The following is a 5,604-nucleotide window of genomic DNA, read 5'->3' as shown; positions in this document are numbered from 1 at the left end:
TCCCACATGCCGCAGAGTGGCTGGGCCTGTGAGCCATGGTCACTGAGCCTGCACGTCCGGAGCCTGTGCTCCGCAACGGGAGAGGCCACAACAGTGAGAGGCCCGTGTACCGCAAAAAAAAAAAACCACAAGAAACAAACAGGGCTGGGATAGGGAGGGTGGGAGGGAGGGAGATGCAAGAGGGAAGAGATATGGGGACACATGTATATGTATAACTGATTCACTTTGTTATAAAGCAGAAACTAACACACCATTGTAAAGCAATTATACTCTAATAAAGATGTTAAAAACAAACAAACAGAGACTTCCTTGTTGGCACAGTGGTTAAGACTCCGTGCTCCCAATGCAGGGGGCCCAGGTTCAGTTCCTGGTCAGGGAACTAGATCCCACATGCATGCTGCAACTAAGAGTTCACATGGCACAACTAAGGAGCCAGTGAGCCGCCACTAAGGAGCCTGCCTGCCTCAACTAAGACCCAGCGCAACCAAATAAATAAAACAACAAACTCACAGAAGAGATCAGATTTGTGGTTACCAGAGGCAGGGGGTGGGGGAAGGCAAAGTTGGATGAAGGTGGTCAGAGGGTACAAACTTCCAGTTATAAGATAAATAAGTACTAGGGACATAATGTACAACATGATAAATATAACGAACACTGCCGTGTGTAATATATGAAAGTGGTTAAGAGAATAAATCCTAAGAGTTCTCATCGCAGAAAAAAATATTATTTTTCTATTTCTTTAATTTTGTACCTATGTGAGATGATAGATTTTCACTAAACTTATGGTGATAATCATTTCATGATGTATGCTAAGTCAAATCATTATGCTCTACTTAAACTATACAGTGCTGTCGGTCAATTATATCTCAATAAAACTGGAGGAAAAGAACAAACACATGTATTTACTGATGAACATTTGGGCATCTCTGTCACTCAGGATCTAGTGCTTAGCGCCGGGACAGCATAACCTGTTTCCCTAAATATCCCCTCTTGGGACTAAACACTGTTCAGGCTCCAGAGAAATGTTTCTCTGTTCCTTTTTTTAAGAAAATAAATTTATTTATTTTAATTTATCTTTGGCTGCATTGGGTGTTTGTTGCTGCACGCGGGCTTTCTCCAGTTGCGGCGAGCGGGGGCTACTCCTCATTTCAGTGCACGGGCTTCTAATTGCAGTGGCTTCTCTTGTTGCAGAGCACGGGCTCTAGGCGTGTGGGCTTCAGTAGTTGTGGCATGTGGGCTTCAGTAGCTGTGGCACGTGGGCTTCAGTAGTTGTGGTGCACGGGCTAGTTGCTCCACAGCATGTGGGATCTTCCCGGGCCAGGGCTCGAACCCATGTACCCCGAGTTGGCAGGCGGATTCTGAACCACTGCGCCACCAGGGAAGCCCTCTCCATTCCTTTTGCCCTATGTTCTCAAAACAAAAGGCGACTGCGTGTAAACGCCCTGCAAGTCTGTGGACAGTGCTTTGGAATGCTGGTAATATTTGAGCAGCAAAGTGCTTAGGTAAAAGAAAAAGACACATTTTTAAATTTGTCAAATTCTTCCTCTCAGATAACATAAATAGCAATAGAGTCTTGCCCACTACCTAGTGTCTATTTTCTTGCCTTTCAATTCATGGTTCCAAAAGTACTAGAAAATTAGTGTGCTGTTCACAACAAATGCACGTGTGGCTTAAGAACATTTAAAAATAGTAAGCAAAGATCTTTGAACAAGATACTATGAGACATTTTCTTTTGTTTTGGTTTTTTTTTTAATAGATCTTTATTGGAGTAAGATCTTACCTTAATTTTTAATGTAAAAGAGTCCTCAATGCCTCATGCCAAAAATAAACATTCTAAATTGGATAGTTTTAAAAAATAAATAAAATAGAAGCAATTTTTATTACTCTAATTTTTATACATGTAGTTCTAGATGTATCATGCTTGAAGGGTGATACCAATTCTTTTTTATTTATTTATTTATTTTTGGCTGCATTGGGTCTTAGTTGCTGCGCGTGGGCTTTCTCTAGTTGCGGTGGGGGTGGGGGGCGGGGGCTGCTCTTCATTGCGGTACGCGCGCTTCTCATTGCGGTGGTTTCTCTTGTGGAGCACAGGCTCTAGGTGCGCAGGGTGAGAGCGCAGGCTCAGTAGTTGTGGCGCACAGGCTTAGTTGCTCCGCAGCATGTGGGATCTTCCCGGACCAGGGCACGAACCCATGTCCCTTGCATTGGCAGGTGGATTCTTAACCACTGTGCCACCAGGGAAGTCCCAATACCAATTCTTTACGCTGGGAATTAAGTGGTTATTGAATGCAAAAACTGTAATTATTTTTATAAAAACACTTAATGGCTTAAGTTTTTAAAAATTAAAGTAACTACAAAAGGGACTTCCCTGGTGGTCCAGGGGTTAAGACTCCACGCTCCCAGTGAAGGGGGCCCAGGTTCAGTCCCTGGCTGGGGCACTAAGATACCACATGCCGCAGGGCACGGCCAAAAAAAAAATTTTTTTTAAAAAGGGGGGATAATAAAATAACTACAAAAATCACAGCTTTACAATAATTTGGATTTTTCCTTTTTAAAGATATATTTGTCAAGGTAAGAGGATAGAACATTTATTTTAACAATTTGCTAGCTTCAGTTTTTATAGCTTTTAAAAATTTAAATATATAAACATAGCTAAAATGTAAATTAAATATTTAGACAAACATTTAATTTGTCCCATGCCTGGTTCCAAAAAAAAAATGTCTGCCTTCCTGGTGAATTTCTTGCATTCTTGAGACAGGGAGATAGAGGTGTGTGTTTTCATGGCAATTGTAGCATCCTAAAACATCCCCCAGCAGGGACTGTTGTGATGTGCTGTGGTTACCATCGGTAGGTTCCAGGAAAATCCTCTTCCCTGTCCCAAGAACTGGAACCTTCTACTCCAGCAGGGAGGAGTTCTTAAAGTGGAGGGTGTTTGCCTATACTGTGAGCCAGTTCTCCAAGAATTCTTCTCCAGGAATAGATCAGCTACCCAGAGAGTGTGTGCCTCCATTCCCTAGTCAAAATATATTGGATTAAGAGAAGCTGTACCAATAGCCAAGCAGATTGTCTTTCTTGGAATTTGAATTGGGCCTGAGAATACCCAGTGGGGCTTTATGGGTGGCTGGATGGCAGGCGTCACACTCCGGAGCAGCGGGGCAGCCCCTTACTGTGCAGACCGGGGAGCCGAGAAAGCCAGTGTGCAGTGAGAAAAGAATTCGACATAAGCACAAAAAGGAGCTGAAATGAGAGCCTCCTGGCGGCCTTCTGGTTCTTTCCTGAGGTCTGGCTATACTCCTTCCCTGGGGTTTTGTGAAACACTATACCCTTATAATTCTCCTTTTTTGCTTAATCAAATTTGAGTTGGCTCCTGTGACTTACAAGCAAAGTGTCCTAAATAATACAACCATTCTGTGTGTTTTCAAAACAGAAAGGCATAAATAAAAGGTTTTCTCTTTGGGTGGTTTGGAAGTAAAAATCAGATCACAGAAAATAACCGCCGCACAGGCCTCCCTCCAACCTTCAATTTCAGACACAACTGAGCAGCCTGGACCAAACCAATGACAAAGGTATCCTTCCAGGACAGTGAAGGGCCTCTGATATTTGCGGCTCAACTCCTAATTCCTGGACAACTTGGTGCAAATAATCGTGTGGGCCTCCAGGGGGAGCTCAAGTCCACTCTCTCTGTTTCCCCTCTACTTAGTCCCACCCTCCTGCTCAGAAAAGGAAAATTCCTAAGACTTTCAGAAAGGAGGCATCCTATTGGCTACTGGGCTAGTGGCCTTTTTTTGCGTGCATGGGCGTGTCCATTTCCTGTGGCTGAAGTGGAAATGGGACTGGGGTCCGCCTCATTCTGGATAGGTCTCTCCCTGACTCAGGAAGGTACCTCCCCAACTGTTTTTTGATTGTTGATAGACCAACAACATATACAAGCCGCTACCAAGTGTATCTATGAGAATGCATTTGTCTGCAAGTACCAGAAACTTGACCCAAACTGTCTTAAACTATCATATATAGGTTGAAGCCCAGAGGTGGGGCAGAGCACAGGTGTCCTATGACCGACAGGAATATGTAATAGGGATTCCAAGCCCACAGGTCTCTGCACCTGGCCTCTGCCTTAATGCTCTTCAAAACAGTCATCTAAGGTACAGAAGGACCATCTACTATTTGCTCTTTGCCCCCACGTTTTTCCTCTTAATGGGCAGAAAATGTTTAAAGCATTGCAGTGTAGTAGGCTGGTCTTTTACTCAAATTGGTCTCCTGCGAAGTCTTCTGTCTCTGCCGGTGCTTTCTCTTGGGTTGGAGATTTTAGCTTTTCTAGGCCTACAAGGCTCCAAGTTATAGGACATCCAGTAAACTTGGATTGCAAGATACTCTCAGCAAAACCATACTACACCTGCTTTAAAACAAGTTGCCTTGGGCTTCCCTGGTGGCGCAGTGGTTGAGAGTCTGTCTGCAGATGTCGGGAACACGGGTTCGTGCCCCGGTCGGGGAAGATCCCACATGCTGCGGAGCAGCTGGGCCTGTGAGCCATGGCCGCTGAGCTTGCGCGTCCGGAGCCTGTGCTCCGCAATGGGAGAAGCCACAACAGAGAGAGGCCCGCGTACCTCAAAAATAAAAAACAGGCTGCCTCAGCCTAAAGCTTATCTCTCATAGGACCAACATGAAGACTAACACATGCCAATATCCTGATTCTTTCCTCCCATTTCCCATTCTTGATATTCTACAGTCTTGATAGGCCCATAGTTTGTGTTTCAGACACCAGTAACAACATCAGGATCACCAGCTTCCCAGGAAGTCTCTGCTCTCTACCCCATTTCTTCTGCTCAAACCTACATCTAATGACCTTCACAGTATTCATGTCTATATACAGCTCTTTTTCTTAATCCTTTGCCTGGGTCCTCCAGCTACCTTTCTGCCCTTCAGCCTCCCTGCTCCAGTTTCAAACAACTCTCCCATGTAAAACCTACATCCCATAAGAACCTGCTGTATAAATAAATAAAACTTAAAAATTAAAAAAATAAATAAAACAGAAAAAAAAAAATAAAACCTACATCTCTCTTGAAATTTTACCAAGAGATTATCAAAGTTTTCATTGTATAATTGAGTAATCTGTATTAACTGCACAAGCCCCTCTTCTATCCTGTGTGCTTGGAAATATCCCAGATCTCTGCATGCAAGAACATAGAGGCATTAATCATAAAAGGAAAAAAAAAAAGATAAATTTCACTTGATTGAAATTAAAACCTGCTAATCAAAAGACACTATTAAGAAAGTGAAGAAACTTCTCTGGTGGTACAGTAGTTAAGACTCTGCACTCCCAATGTAGGGGTCCCGGGTTTGATCCCTGGTCGGGGAACTAGATCCCGCATGTATGCCGCAACGAAGGAGCCCGCCTACCACAACTAAGACCCAGTACAACCAAATAAATAAATATACTTTTTTAAATTAGCAAAATTAAAAAAAAAGAAAGAAAGTGAAAAGACAAGCCACAGACTGGAAGAAAATATCTGCAGTACAAATATTTGATAAAGGATCCATATATATAATTATCATATATGGATCCATAATGGATCCATATATATAATTATCATATATGGATCCATA

This window comes from Monodon monoceros, unplaced genomic scaffold, assembly GCF_005190385.1.
Source record: "Monodon monoceros isolate NGI ecotype Baffin Bay Population unplaced genomic scaffold, NGI_Narwhal_1 Super_Scaffold_9, whole genome shotgun sequence".
Classification (NCBI taxonomy): domain Eukaryota; kingdom Metazoa; phylum Chordata; class Mammalia; order Artiodactyla; family Monodontidae; genus Monodon; species Monodon monoceros.
The sequence above is the reverse complement of the archived record's forward strand: the minus strand, read 5'-3'. Positions refer to the sequence as shown.